The following is a 17,450-nucleotide window of genomic DNA, read 5'->3' on the forward strand; positions in this document are numbered from 1 at the left end:
AAACAATGCAAAACAAAATGTAAACGTGAATGCAAGCAAATGATATGCGACGCAAAACCCTTCCCCAAACCAAATCGCACAATGTCCCCATTGTGCAAAATCATGTAATGAAAGCAAAGAGAAATGGGAATTTGCGAGAAAAGGGAAATAAAAACACAATGACATAAAGTAAAGACTTGGGAACTCACAGGACTTTAAGCGCAGCAAGGGAAACCTCCCCAAGCCAGCGTGAGCTAGGAGGTTTCAGTAGCCAGCAGTGCTACCGATAAGAGTGCTCCCTTAGGTCCGCATATCGACCAAACACAGCAGGGGAAAGGTCGTAAACGAATGCAGCAGCAGCAGTGGTCGATCGACCACTTCACTCAGTCGATCGACCAAGTGAACAGGAACAGAAGCTCCTGGAAACCGCAGATCAGTCGATCGACCAATGATGCCAGTCGATCGACTGAAAACACTGCTGCAGTGTCTTATTTCTTCGTAATTGCTCAATGATTTGAGCTAATAAGCTCTAAATACCTGCAAAAGCACAATAATATGCGCCCAAAATTGCGCAAAACCCGGAAGAAGTCTAAAGTACTTAAAAATCCTAACAAAACAAAATAAATGCGAAGTTTTCGCGCACACAAAAGCAATAGAAAATAGTTCGAAAGCAATAAAATGAAGTTTATAACGAACTCGATCAATTAATAGTTGATCAAAAAGGACCACGGTATGGCCCACTTCGTCGGCTTCTGGCTACTAGAGGTAGCTTCAATGGTGCTCATCTTATCAGTTGCACCCTTCATAGCTTCGACAGACGGAGAACTCAGCTGATCAGCTTCGTCATCTCCCCAATCGAGGACTTCCTTGGAATCGTCAAGATCCAAATCAGACCGTCTCACCTTGGCTGGCTCATCTCCTACTTCTTCATCGCTCCCATAGCTCAGGCATCCAAGACCTCCTCTTTGAATGATAGGCTTTGTCGCAGCTGGAGCATCCAACGATTCTTCCTTCCCCAAACCAGCTCCTGCATTATTTAAAACAACAAATTCTTCCTCCTTCTTGCTCCCAATCCGGGGCGGAGGGGTTAACACAGCAGTAGTAATAGGGACAGGTAGTTCAGGGAGCACAAAGTACGATTTCTTTTCAGAAACCGTGTTACAAGTGACAGGCCACATGGGATCCTTTTTCTTAGCCGGCTGGGCAAAAACAATGGAGTGCTTTCCCACTTTGAAAGTCAAAGTGCCTAGACCGACATCGATGACTGCACCAGCAGTGTGCAGAAATGGCCTACCCAAGATGATCGGAATATGGTCATCCTCAGGCATATCAAGGACAACAAAGTCGACAGGGAAGAAAAACTTCCCTATCTGGACGGGTATGTCCTCTAGGACTCCTATGGGCTCGACCGCAGATCGGTCAGCCATCTGGACTGTCATCTCAGTAATAGCAAACCTGGTCAGTTTAAGCTTCCTAGCTAGACTCAAAGGCATTACGCTTATGCTAGCTCCTAAATCACATAAAGCCTTTTCGATAGAAAAGGTACCTATGCTACAGGACGGAAAACTGCGCCGGGTCTTCTAACTTATGGGGCGCAGTGTGAGACAAGTAGGAGCAAGACTCTTTAGTTAATGCAACAGTATGAACATGTTCAAGCGATTTTTTCTTTGACAACAACTGTTTCATAAACTTAGTATACGCTGGCACTTGGTTAACTAATTCAAGGAAGGGTACCTGAACATTTAAGCTACGAATAACTTTCTCGAATTTACTAAAAGATACCTGTTCCTTGGTTGGCACGAGTCTCTCCGGATACGGGGCTGTAAGGAGCACCTTAGCCCTCTCCTCTAATTCGCGCGCGCCGGCGTCCTTGGACTTAGGCTGAAAGTCCGGCATCTTTTCCTTGTTGAAGCTAGACCCCTCCTCAGACCGTCTCAAATGAGACCCATTGACCGTCATTGGGTTGAACTTGAGCCGGATCGACCCATCAAGACTGGTCTGCCCCAAAATTTTCGGGACGGTGGTACCCTGAAACAAGTGGTCTCGTAGATTAGTTGGCATTAAAGGACGAAATTCTTCAATATCAAGGTGATATTGGTCGATCGACCACCCTCCTCGATCGATCGATCAGGTTGCACTGATTCGAAGCTCCTCAGAACCCGTGTTTTGATCGATCGACTAGGTACTTCGATCGATCGATGAAATGCCTGGCGACGCCTTTTTCTTTGATTTGTTCGTTGAAGCTTTCTCTTGGCTTGTTTCCGGCTCATCTTTCCCAACAAAGATCCTCAACCATAGCAGGACCGTCAAGGGTGGACCCGCTCCTCAAGGTGATGGCATTTAGGGTCTCCTTTTGTTCGGGTTGAGTGGGTAGGTGTCCGGGAGCTCGAGTGTTACTTTTACTAGCTAGTTGAGCAATTTGGCTCTCAAGTAACTTCATCCCGGCCTCTCTTGCTTGGGACTCCTTCAAAGAACAGATTCTTGACTCGAAAACTCGAGAATTTTGTGATTGTTGCTTTCTTGCGGCACATAAGGAGGCTTTTGGTATTCTTTGTTGCTTTTGATGCGGAGGTATATATGGTCTTCTTCTTTGTGGCGGAGGTTGAGTTGGATTCAAAACATTCTGGCTTCTCCAACTCAAGTTCGGATGTCGTGGCTCGTAGTAGGTGTTGTTCTGCCTATAGTGTTGAAAGGCAAAGACAAGATTCAAAGGGACTAGGGCGCGGTTCTTCGAGACATGGCCCTCAACTCCACACCTTTCACAAAGGAAGGGACCGTCGACACAAAGATTGACTTGGTATATCCCACCCTTAGAGGCTCCTCCTAGCTCATACTTGTCAAATCTCGCGGTGAGAGCCTCAAGTGCAAAGAACAGAGGAAGATTCAGCAGCTCTCCTCTGGTTCCCTCTCGAATTCCCATACTCGGCCTTGTGGGTAGCTAGATCGTCAATGATCTTCCACCCCTTGGTTGCTCCCAGATTTTCAGCGAATCTCCCATTGGGCTGCAGATCCAAAATGGCCCTCTGATCATCGTACAACCCATTGTAGAAATGATTGCACAAACTCCACTTTGCAAACCCATGGTGCGGTATGGTTCGCACCAACTTCTTGAATCGGACCCATGCCTCGTGGAAATTCTCATCTGGCCCTTGTTTAAAGCCCGTGATTTGAGCTCTAATAGCGATCGTCCTTGAAGCAGAGAAGTACTTCTTGTAGAACGCCAATGCCAATGTATTCCAATCGTGATCTCCGGAGCGGTCCTGTCCAAATCTCTATACCATTCCCTTGCGGCATCACGAAGGGAAAAGATGAACATGGTCTCCTTGATTTGATCCTGGGTCACGCCAGCCGGTGGGGGAATGGAGCAGCAGTAGTCAATGAAGGTCTCCATGTGCTTAGCTGCATCTTCATTTGCAGCTCCCCCAAACTGGTTTCTCTCGACCATAGTAATGTAAGCAGGCTTTGGTTCAAATTTCACAGCTTCTCCGTTCGAACCCCTTGTATAAATTGTCGGCTGTCGGCTCAGAAAAGCTAGCTATACTCGCTTCCTCGGCCATGACTGAGATTTCTGGAGAAGTAACTGTCTCGGCCGAAGATGTGGAAACGGGTGAAGATGGTGGATTCTCCTCGAACAGCTCGTTCTCGTAAAAGCTAGAATGAGAACTAGGCTCTTCCAGCTGTTGTTCTTGAAATAATCTCCTCTTAACGTGCAAAGATCTTTCAATCTCTGGATCGAACGGCAGTAATGGACCACCCTGGGACCTGCGCATAAGAGGAAACTACAACAAAATATAAGAACAGTTTAAGGAACGGACGTTCCTTAAACTAAGAAAGACTAAAAATAAAAACAACTAAAATTAGGACTATTGCCTCCCGAATGGCGGCGCCAAAATTTGATACCCGTCGTTGTGAGTACCAAAGATAAAATTTATAAACTCCTATTAAGACTAACCTAGGCTAGTGGTAACAGGGTCGATCCGCAAGGAGGCAGTTGTAAATTCTAGTTGTTTTATGATCAGTCAAAGGTAACAATTATGGGGGTTGGTTTAAATTGGTCTATAGCTAAAAGAAAGCAAAAGTAGTAAACTAAGTGAAAGATTTAAACAAATAAAAGAAGGGTACTAGGATGATCGGGTCAATATAGCTTCATGCAAAAGAAACTAAGTCGGTCTGAATCAAACACAGGTAAGGCGGGAAATAAGAGGTCCTCTCGGTCCACTCCTAACAAATAGCATCTCTCGATCTCGCTATAGGTCCCTAATGTCACTAATACTAACTTTCGTCCTGAAAAGCGACTAATGGTATAAACTATACCTATCTCTCGATCTTAGCACCGTTTAGTCGATTTAATCGATGGTCAAATAACCTACCCTATCTTTCGATCTAATGGGTCGGTCACAAAATAGGTATCTAACTGGTCGCATGCATTCGATTTGTTAAATACGAGATTAAAACCAATTAAAACGAAGGATAACCTTACAAGGTCAGTCGATCGACCAACAATGTCAGTCGATCGACTGACACGCGGGTTCAGTCCGTGTTAAATCTAATGCCGCCTATGCCATAAATCTCCTACATCCTAGCACTAGAGAATTAGCTACTCATGATGAAGGTAAAAACAACAATAAAACTCATGACAATTACGGAATTCATACTTAAAATAAATAACAATGATGATGAAACGATAACTGGCTTGGGAACACTAACTATCAATTCTACACTACAATGAAAGCGAAGCAATAAACTAAGATTAGGGCAGAATAAGTACCGAGAATTCCGAGAGAAAGATTTAGAACAAAGGCAGAAATTCCAATGCTAAAGTCGATCTATCAAACCCTAATTACTCGGAATATAAACTAAACTATTGTGATGTGAAACTTAATGTATTCTCTCATGCTAAAACTAGATGTTGGTGTTACGTTATATAGCAATAAACGCCACAACTTATTTCTAAAACCTAAAACTCACGGGCTTTGAGATTCACGACTTTCCAATTCTCGTGCCTGTAAAGAAATCTGGTCGATCGACTAATCAGGTTGGTCGATCGACTGCTCCTCAGCAACAGTGGCTTCTGGATCCCGAGCATTGGTCGATCGACTGATGGGTCTAGTCGATCGACTGGCTGAGCTGCTAATTGACTTCTTTTAACTCGTGGACTTGTCTTTTGGGCCTTGGATTGCGCACCAAGCTCGTTCCTTAAGCAATTCCTTCACGTCATTTGTAATGCAGATTACTCGGGGGCGGATTTGGCTTGATTTCCCGTCGAATTCTTCACATTTCTGCAATAAAGTACAAAATACGGAAGTAGACGGAAATAGGGAGAAATGTAGCATAAACTAAACAAATGAGCTCTGAAATGCGTGTAAAAAGAGATGTAAAACATCATATAAATGACACGCATCAAAGGTACCTGAACTACATGAGCATCATCCTGTGCTTCCCGCTTATCCATCATGAAGAGCTTTCCACTATTCTTCCGTCCTCCACCCCGAATCAAGCGTTGGAGGTACTAGGCTTAGCTGCCGAATCCTGGGTGACACTGTTATTCTGGCGCTGGTAAGATCCACCACCACTGCGGTTGTAACCGCCCTGGTTACCCTGTCCACCTCTATTGCTCCACGAACCTCCCGGTCGGTTACTAGCATAACTCTGAGTCGGCCCCTGAGAGAAATTTCCTGATCGAGCTCCTGAACCATTGCCGGGCTTGTAGCTCGTGCATTCCCGCCTTTTGTGGCCTATACCACCACAGTTGAAACACGTAAGGTTGGTGTTGTCACTCACAGCCCGACCTCCATTCTTTCCCCAACCACGAGAACCTCCAGAGAAACCAGCTCCACTAGAGAAAGCCTTGGAATGATTGAAATTCCCTTTCTTGTTGGTTGGCTGATTGTTGTTCCCGCTTATCACCTTCCTCTTCTCCGTAGATCCTCTCCTCGATCTCCCTTGAGAGATCCACCATTCTCTCACTTGACCCGCTCTCGATACACTTCCTTGAGGTCGTAGCAACCCCAGCCGGCATACGGCTCACGATCTTAGCAGACAAACCCCTCTCAAATCGGAGAGCCAAACCTCTTTGTCCGAGTTGCAAATCTTCCACATAACGAGATAGCTCCATAAACCGATGATAGTAATCAGTGACCGTCATCTCCTCAGACATAGTGAAAGATTCAAAGTCAGATCTCATCTTGTGTCGGATATGCTCCGGCACAAACTGTTCCCTCATAGCACTCTTCAACCCAGACCACGGGATAGCCCCTTCCTCCTGATAGTAAGCTCTAGCATCATCCTTGACGTTCTGCCACCAAACTGCAGCTTCTCCTCTTAGGTAGTACACTACCTGCTCAACAATCATATCCTCGGGGCACTTAACCATTTCCATGAGAGCTTCAATCTCACGGTGCCACTTCTCGAGCAGCTTTGGTTCACCTACCCCGTCATATGTGGGAGGGTGGAAACGAGCAATGTTGATGCTAAGCTGGGTTGCATCCATCGTCTTCTCGTTTCCTTTTCCCACATTTTTGAGAGCTTCAAGGAGAGCCTCTTGCTGCTCAATCATGCGAGCAACTTCCTCAAGAGACATCTCTGAAGCTTGGATCTGCGCGGGAGTTCTTTTGGGCGGCATTTTGAGCTGATAAGAAAGAAAGAAACGTAAACACATGCTCAAAATTTAACATCCCTCCGCCATAAGAACACTCGGCCGAGTGTACATCATACTCGGTCGAGTATAGATAACTCGGTCTAGTACCTTTGCAGATACTCGGTCGAGTATCGACTCCAGAGACAAACGCCGAAACACCAAAAAGAACACTCGGTCGAGTGTAAACACACTCGGCCGAGTGGCCTATACTCGGTCGAGTACACGCTCATACTCGGTCGAGTAATCACAAACAGTAGCAATTGCTACTTCTTATCAAACAACACTCGGTCGAGTTTTGGCTACTCGGCCGAGTACTCCATACTTGGTCGAGTGCCTACCCTGCTCGGCCGAGTTACGCTATAAAAAGATTTACAGATTACGATTCCCCTATCATGCTCACTATTCCGCAGCAAATACTTAAGGATTTTAAAACCATGTTATAATCACGTCGGCATGTAATGCATATATTAAAACTTTAACACCATATTGTAACCATATCAACATCCAATTTGCACATACGCTAAATCCAACGTTGAAATCACAACCCGTTTCATCAATTACTTCTCCCATCACAACAGTTAAGAATTTCATCACACATATATACAACTATCGACTTTTACCAACATGCATCTTCACATACGTGCACATACAAGGCCTAGTCCTCATCACACTTTCCCCAAGTTACCGGCTCGAGTTAGTAAGGGCCAATGTGCGACTCCGGGACGTCTCCTGAGTCTTTGCGGTAGCTCCAAACAACTCTCCCCGGGTTCATTTTAGTTAGACTCCCTAGGTTCATTAAATTCATTTGTTTAGGTGCCGGAATCTTCGGCTCTGATACCACTTTGTAACACCCCCTCATACCAAGGTGCCTTACCAGGACTACCCTACCATGAGAGTGCGTTACCATCTCGGTTGCCCGAGGTTAGTACATATCAAAAGCGTCTGAACTGAGCACATTTATTAAAGTAATGTAAAATGCAAAGTTTACAATATCCAAAACCAAATACTGTCTAATGAAATACAACTTCAAAGTCTTAATAATAAAAGAAAAACTCGCTAGGACTCAGACAGTGATGCTATGACTCGTGGTGGCAATTCTCCCAAGATAATCCCCAAGCTCTCACTAGCAAAACCTGTCAAGCCTGCTCACCATCCCCGAATGGATCACCGCAGATTCCACAAACAACAACGGGTCGATTTATGCAACAAACAAGACAAACAAATGCAATACTCGTCTGATCATCATCAACTCCCAATCACCCAATCTCACATAGTAACCGACTACACACTAAAGTGTGTAGCCCCGCCGATTACCCATCGCAATGTAATCCTCGCCGCCAGTGAGTGACCGCAGCCGATCCCACCTAGTCCAGCTCCTCAACGAGCGACAACGATCCCCGTCCCTTAATGTGCACATCCCCTCCCGTGGCGGGTTCCACGGAGGGCGAACTAGGGTGTGAAGCCACTCCCGCAAGTGACTCCACCATAATCACAATCACATGACATTACTTGTCATCTCAATCCCCTCACACCAATACTTGTCAAACAATCTCCATACTACGATGATCAACAGACAACGATAATTACAACAACATGTTATGTAAAGCACAAGAACCGAGTAGGGAAACCCTACCTTAGCAATCACAAAGAAGATGCAAGCACGGACAATCAAAAAGGCTCCTCTACGAAGTCTTCTCCTATACAATGATCACACAACACAATTACACTTTGTACAATTCCCGACATTCCCTTCCCATATAAATGTACAGTAACCCACAAAGATGCAATAATTGCAAAGATAGAACTTACCAACAATGCAACAAGAACTTATACGCAAGAATCTCCGCAACTATCCACACAAATATGCTACGAAATGCTCAATGAAGGGATTAGGGAATGATTTGGGTATGATTAGGGTAACGTAGAAATGATAATGCTGTGAAAAGTGATATTAGAAACTGACGCGGAAATATAAAATACCCTAATCACTCTTTAATCAAACCGTCAAAATATAACTTCGCCAAACCGGACACTCGGTCGAGTGCAACAACACTCGGCCGAGTGTCCAATACTCGGTCGAGTATTCACTATACTCGGCCGAGTATTCCTCGGCAGAACCGAAATAACACGCACTAAGAGCACTACTCGGCCGAGTAGGCTCTACTCGGTCGAGTAGGCTCCAAAGAAGATCCGTAGTGTTACATTGATGTTCCTCAACAATATAACCGACATACCACACTTGGTAGAACATACCATTATGAGTTATGTTAAAAATTCATCATATATACTCTCTTTCCTTCTTAATAAACATTTTCCCCATTGCTTCTCAAGGGTCAAACATCGTTTATAACTTTGACCATTAATATGTTAAAAATCATGGTCAAACTAATGTATTGACGACTCTGCAAAAGCAATACATAGGATCATGGCGAAGAGGATGACATACATTTTGTGTGAAATTCCTAAAAGATAATGAATTTTGCTCTCAAAGTCTAACGGGACTAAAATCAAGGATGTCATACGGGCGAGGGGACATAACGAATGTAGGCTTTCTCATACCCATATAAATTTGAAAAATTACATCCCCTTAGTTATCATAAGTAAAAAATTTCAAAACCATAGATCAACTTGTGTAGATCTTAAAATATTTTGTTCCATATAAATGTTATATTCTCGCTTATTCTATAATTTTCAAATATTTCTGATATTTTATTTACCGATGTCTAGCTAACACCCATAGTGACCCATGGTTGATATGATTTAAAATTTACTTTGAGTCTGAAACTTTATTAATATTCGCTGCATCCAAGACAAAAGAGATATAATTGGACAATTGTGATAGATTTTCTTTTTGATCAAATTTATTTTTTCTTATTGAAGAGTTAATAATTTTCTTATATGGAACGCTACATATTTTGAACCAATTTATTCTATTTCTCATGATTATGATATATACGTACTTTGTGTTACAATGTCTCATTGCTAATATTTATTCTGAACCAATAGCTATTTATTTTATTACTCAAGTTTGTAAAATTAAAAATGGAACATGAGATTAAGTCCTATCAATAGGTTCAAAAGTAAGTCAACATGAGCCAAAAAAATTATCAAAAAGAAATTAATTTGATATTATGAAGGTCAAGAGATCATGAAATTAAAAATCTCATATTTAGGGTTTGTTTCAAACAAATAAGCTTAAATTTATCGACCAAAATTTCATTTATCTTTTTTTGTTGTAACTATTTGGTGGATAAATTATTTACTAAAATAAGCGAAGCATGTGAGAAATAAGCTACCTGTTTTTTTTTTAATACTTCAATATATAATATTAAACTAGTTTTGTGACCCGTGAAAATCACGGGTTTGACTTTTTTTTGTTGTTTTGTTTTTGGTGTTATGTTCGTGAAAGTGTTTTTCGTCTTTTTCTGTACTTTCTTTTTTACTTGGAGATATATTATAATTAGGGTATTTTGAAATTTTGTGATATGAGTCAAAACTATGTAATGAGGAATGACACCAAAACTCCTAAATCTGTATGATGGTTTGATCTGTCTTAACGAGAACCACTAAGTTAGTATTCCATTTTAATATTCGAGCATTGTAACCACTAAATTAAACTTACTTAAACTAACAAAAATACTTGATATATGTGAAATAAAAGTAAAAAAGAATAAAATATTAATTGTTTATACCTCGACATTTCACGTTTAGATCCTTGGTAAGTAACTCTGAAAATAAACAAAAATAAATTAGAATCCAATTAAATAGAGTGTAAAAGACTAAACAAAAGTATGCAAATAAAAAATTATTGGTGAATGGAAGTCCCCCCGCCTTTTGTGGTCTTATTTATAATCTTGGATTATATGACTTTTATTGATATCTCTTGAGCTATCGGTTATAATTGATCTAAATAAACCCTCCTAGTGCTAATGATAATGAGAGTTATTGAAATTAAACTTTAATGAATTATAATGAGTTGATGTAAACATCATTTTAATGAGTTAATTTAACCAATTTTTATTTTTTGTCTTTTTAGTTGCCAAGATCATTAACGATAATGGAGTAATGAACAATTTAATGCATATTTTCTTAGAGAGTTTTTTAAGGTTCTTACATAGTCATTTATTTAACCAATTTTTATATTTTGTCTTTATAGTTACCAAAATCATTACTCATGTAGTTATGAAAAATTTAGTGCATATTTATCTTTTTTATTTTTTTTGTCTTTTTAGTTACATTAGTGGTTATGAAAAATTTAGTGCATATTTATGTTAGAAAATTTATAAAGGTTCTTAAATGATCACTTAGTTAGAGTAAGATGATGTCACTTGATGCTTAAGGAATTGCTCAAAATATCATTTTTATGTTATTGTATAGATAATAATAATAATAATAATAATAATAATAATAATAATAATAATAATAATAATAATAATAATAATAATAATAATAATAATAGTAATAGTAATAGTAATAGTAATAGTAATAGTAATAGTAATAGTAATAGTAATAGTAATAGTAATAGTAATAGTAAAAGTAATAATAATAGTAATAATAAGGATAATAATTTATGAATGAATGGATTATAAAAATGTCATGTGAATTAAAATTAAATTATTTAGGTAGCCTCTTGATTGTATATTCGTTTTGTTACCTGTGCAATGCACGGGATAAATATAAGTTTTCTTACTAAAATTTAGATTTGCTTCTTAATACTCAAAAGTGAATAATAATGTTTAATTAAACTAAATGTACAACAAATTCTTGCACAAATCAAGATATAGTAGTATAGTAGTACAAGACAATAATTCCACATTTTGTTTGAAACATAAATAGTTTGATCTACGAAATTAAATATGAGAAAGTGAAAAAAAATTACCCTAATATGAACAAAATAGTTATCCAAAATTTGTTATACAAACTTTACAACTCATTGTCATTTGACACAAAGTACATTTTTTTGTCTTTATCTACTAATAAAACGATACATAATGATTTATTAGTTTATACCTTAAGTTTTATCTTTAGTTTTCGCCTTAGTCTCGTGCCTTTTGATTATCTTCTTTCTTCAAACTACTTGCATGAGGCTCTACCATATCTACATTCACGTGCCTTTGATGATGTTGTAGAGTTGATACACATGTTTTATTGATCAAAGAGAAAACATCAACATGATTACATGACGAAGATTTAACAGAAGAATCGAAATATTCTCACACGTAGCCCATTTAAATTAATCCAGATGAAAAATATAAATTCCAATATAAAGCAAACGATTCATAAGAACGAATAACATAAAAAATTAAAATACTTTATCATACTACAAAACAACAACAATAACAATTTCATATAAGAGATGTTAATTCATTTTTATATACCATACGTTCATACTCACCATAACCAAATATACTATTCAACAATGAAATATAGTATGTAATTTGAACATTTATGATCAATGAATATTAAACGGAGGATTAGTGAATGGAAACTATTAGTTTTATATACATTATACAACCATTAGCTTTAAACTTTTCATTTTACTTTTCATTTATTTTGTGAGTTATGAGTATTATTAAATAAGATTATACAACCATTGATTCTCATTTTTCATATTTCTTTTCATTTATTTTGTGAGTTATGAGTATTAAATAAATAAGATAATTGATTATGAGAACCTTAAGAGGTAAATTAATTAGGAAAAAGATTAATGAAAATTGTGGGTGTTCAATTGCCTTGTTTTTAGACGCGTGAATAGTTTTTCACATAATAAGTAAGTTGGACTAATGTGAAAAATGTCATAGTTTTTCAATTGCTTTGTTTTTAAATAGTAGTTGAAGTAAAATGTCGTACTTTTACTTTTAGGAATGTTATTAAACTATAAAATTATTTTTATTTTTAATTAAAAAGGTTTTAATTTTAGGAAAGTAAAGTATAACAATTTATAAAAAAAAAAATACCACACTTCCAACAAACACTTAATCAAATTTATAAATTAGAAAAATAAGTATGAAGAACTTTTAATCAATTCATTAACAGGTTTTATTACAAAAACTTTAATTAAAATGTTAAATTTTATTTGTGAATTTGTATAAATTTCATTACTTTTGAATTTTTTTAACTCGTAAAATATTTAATGTATAAAATTAATTTAAGAATAATGCTAATATCCTTCGATTTGGTTTAGCTTATATGTTACAATTATGAAATTTGTAAGTGAATTTGTATAAATCGCATCACTTTTGAATTTTTTTTAACTCAAGAAATATTTAATGTATACAATTAATTTAAGAATAATGATAATATTCCTTTATTTATTTTAACTTATATGTTACCAAATATATGATGACACTTTTGTGAGAAATTTTTGTAAATTTAATAATCAATACAAATTTAAAAATTATAAAAATGCAACATAGATTGAAATTTAATGACTATGCCACATGGAATTAAATTTAATGCTTTTAAAAGTCTTTTAGTTTGATTTACTTTAACTTATATGTTACAAAATATATGATGTCACTTTTGTAAGAAATTTTAGTAAATTTATTAATCAATACAAATTTAAAAATGATGAAAATGCAACATAGAATAAAATTTAATGAGTATGCCACATGGAATTAAATGTAATGCTTTTAGAAGCCTTTTAACAATATTGTATAGATATAGTTATAGATCGTACGAAGTAATGTATTATAAAATGTCATTTGAAATAAAATTAAATGGTTTAGGTAGCCTTTTTTTTAACTTTACCCTTTTAACTATAATCAATAATAATATAATATTTTATGGATTAATAAAATTAAATGGTTTATGTAGTCTTTTAAGTAAATATATATATATATATATATATATATATATATATATATATATATATATATATATATATATATATATATATATATATATATATATATAGATAGATAGATAGTAGATAGATAGTAGTAAGGGAATGAAGTTGGTATTTTGGTGTCAGTGGAATTAGAAGTGAAATTGGATGAGGTTGAGTGAAATGTGAATAATACACTCACTACTACAGATATACACCTATAACAACGGTCAAAAACCGTTGTTATATAAAAAAGCGGACGTTGTTAAAGCGTCCGTTGTAAAGGTTTTAACAACGGTTGGTTTTCTTAAGGAAACCGTTGTAAAAAATATTAACAACGGTTTTAAGTATAAAAACCCGTTGTGGAAAGTGTGACTCAATTTTGGGGGAAAGTTATAACAACGGGTTATTTATAAATAACCGTTGTTGTTTGTTCTTAAAAAAAAAAAAAAAAAATTAAATATTACTAGCTATAAATATTAAAGCATCCTTTACTAACATATTAAAGCATCCTTTACTAACATTCATTAATTGAAACAACATGGCAACGAACCCTAATTTTATCAACAACGAAGAATGGCTTACACAAACGATTGAAGATGATGGGAAGGTTCTCGCCGGGCTTTCCGCCGATCAACACCCATTAATCAAAGCATCCCTTGAACATCAACGGAATTATTGGATTAAGAGGCGTGAAGCAATCCGGCTTGTCAACAAAGCCTCATCATCATCATCATCTTCATACCCTCGTCGGCCGATACTCGCAACTTGGTCAGCCCCGAGATATGTTGAGTTGTACTCTTCCAACCTTATCTCCACATGCAAGTCGTGTCCTTGCATATATTTAATCTGTTATTGCAAAATATGAAGCCAATGACCCGAAGTTAGCGGTATACCAGAGTGGCGTGATTGGTGGCGGTTGAGAAGCGTTTTTACGCTTAACCGGGGTTGTTCCGCTTATTATACATCTTTTGATTTCGATAATTGCTTTGTAATGTATTTGGTTTAAAATTAAATGAAATGATCATTTTGAAAGTGTTGAGTTATGCTTGTTTGATTTGCTTCCATTTTTTCAACTCCATAGATCTATCAGTCATCATCAAGATCTGATTATGGCACAACTTCCTAACATATATGGCACAACTTCCTAACATATATATTAATTAAAAAACAACTCAACCCACACATTAGTATAAATACATTGCATTATCTCAACTAACATGCATTTCCATTATCTCAATATATTCTCCAAACCCTAATCGCTAAAACATGCTCGATCCGTCTCAAGGACGCCAAAGAAGATGGAAATGAAATAATTAGAAACACATACATGGAAATGAAATAATTAGCAGATCTTTGAACGGAACCTAATGGTCGATAAAAACACATACATTGAAATGAAATAATTAGAACAATAAAATAATGACGATGAAACAAACCCGATAATTACGAACGTACGTAAAGAGACGATGAAATCAACAGTGACGGCGAGAAGATAAAGCGACGATGAGAAAGAGAGAAAGAGACGATGAGAAAGTGTGTGTTTTGTGTTTGTGTTTGGCTGCTGCTGGGTTTGTGTTTGTGTATTAAGGTTTGTGTTTTGTGGCTGCAGCAGACTTGTGTTTGTGTGGTTTATAGTATGGAAGGTATTGACAACGGTTATTAAACAACAACCGTTGTGAAATATGTTTTAACAACGGTTGTAGAAAACACCCGTTGTTAAATAAGGTTTAACAACGGGTTTCAAAAATAACCGTTGTTATTACTTTTCACTAACTTTGCGCCAATTTTGCGCCAAATTATTAACAACGGTTGTTAATGTGTGACCCGTTGTTAAAACTAATAACAACGGTTTTTATAACCATACCCGTTGTAATTGATTTTAGTAAAATTCGCGCCATGCATTCTACAACGTTTATTGTGATTTTCATGAATATTCGTTGTTAAAGGGGCGTTGTAGTTGCCTGGATTTGTAGTAGTGACTACTTTTTTTTTTCATTTTTTTTTGCTACTCCTTTGTCTCCTCATCTTTTTGACTTGTTAATTAGTAAATAAATTAAATAGATAATTAAAATGTATAGAAAGTAAATTGATTACTAATCCTATGTGGAATTAAATTAATTGCTAGTGACATGTGGAATTAAATTTATTGCTTTTGCCTAGCCTTTTAATTATTTAGTATAGATATGGAGTACTTACTATGTCTTTTTATGCCATATTATCAAAAAAAGCTATCTTTCGGTTAGTTTAAAAAGCAGTTTTTATCTAATCGAATAACTGATTGGTTCCGAATTTTCAGTTATCTTTTCAGCTCGTTTTTTAGGTTTCAGTTAATTTTTATAATGAAATATGAGATATAGTAAATGAATAATGTGTATTGACATTAATATACCATATAATTAGTTACATAGTGTATTTTGAGTGTGTAGTACCTACTATTTCGTAATGTTTAAATTACTTGGATATATGCTGGTGATATATATGAAATTTTGTAGTAGATGAAATTAAGTGATACTACTAATGCGTGAGTCTAGAACCGATCTTCCATTCATCATATGAATAACACTATGAGTTGTTCCATTGTTACACAAAAGCTTTGAGTTGTTTAATCCCCTAAATTCTACTTCAATTTTTCTCGGTTTTATTCCTCCATCTAATGATCTTCACATTCTTATAGAAAGTCAATTAGCTAAACAAAAATAGTAACATATACATATTAGTGAAATGTTTTATGTATTGATAACTTGAATGTATATGGAGGCATTTATGCTTATGATTTCTATACATACACTCCAATGATTATTTAGTGATTATATTTTGAAGAAATCGTAATTTATACTTCGTGTAATTACGTAAGATTACACTACATGATCTTAACATAACACTTTAATAAATAAATTCGTCTTTTATCCGCCAGCATCTTGAATTTTGATGCGAGAATACAAACTAAAAATGTATGAGACCATAACTGGGGGAAAATAAATGCGATAACTTGAACTATTATGAATTTCTATTATCTATTTGATAATTTTAATCTATTTATATTAGGATAATTTTATTAAAATATATTTGTTCTACTTATATTAGAATAATATTATTAAAATCTGTTTTAAACACTAATTAGAATAATTTTATTTATTTAATTTTTTTTCGAAATCTACTCTTATTAGGATTTTTAAAAAAGTTGGAGTCTCTAATATCGCTCTAAAAGTTTCTGCTTTATATATACTAGTATAGATCCCGCACAAATGCGCGGTTTTGTAGATAGGCATATTAGAGAAAATAATAATTATATTAATAGTATTTAACTCCAGTTCACACTTAATTATAACATTTAAATTAGTAATGTTTTGTATTAAAAGGTAAAAAAGAGCAAGTTCAAAACTTTTAATCCGTATAAGAATGACAATTTTACTCGAACTATTTTGTTAACTTTGTTTTTAAAAAAAAATATTGTTATTATATCATTATATCCACTAAAGGCGTAATATAACTGTTAAGTAATTATTGTAGCTATAAAATTTAAATTAGTAATGTTTTGTATTAAAAGGTAAAAAAGAGCAAGTTCAAAACTTTTAATCCGTATAAGAATGACAGTTTTACTCGAACTATTTTGTTAACTTTGTTTTAAAAAAAAATATTGTTATTATATCATTATATCCACTAAAAGCGTAATATAACTGTTAAGTAATTATTGTAGCCATCAAGTTTAGTTTTAAAAATAATAATAATAGTAAAATATTGCTTTGACATCATGCTTATAATCAGTACAATTTCATTTATGTAACAAAATAAGAATATTCTATTAATATGTCTAATCAAATTGAAAAAATGTTACTCCTTTTAAATGGGCTAGAATTATATATTTATTACTCCGTATATGAAATTAAACATTATGGCCCAATTTTAGATATGACAAAATGAAGCCCAATTGTAGAGTAGTTTTCATTTAGGCGGAAAAATATTAGAGATCTCTTATTCTTTTAGTATAAGGGGGATGTATTGATT

This window comes from Silene latifolia, chromosome 1 (genome assembly GCF_048544455.1).
Source record: "Silene latifolia isolate original U9 population chromosome 1, ASM4854445v1, whole genome shotgun sequence".
In the NCBI taxonomy this organism is placed as follows: domain Eukaryota; kingdom Viridiplantae; phylum Streptophyta; class Magnoliopsida; order Caryophyllales; family Caryophyllaceae; genus Silene; species Silene latifolia.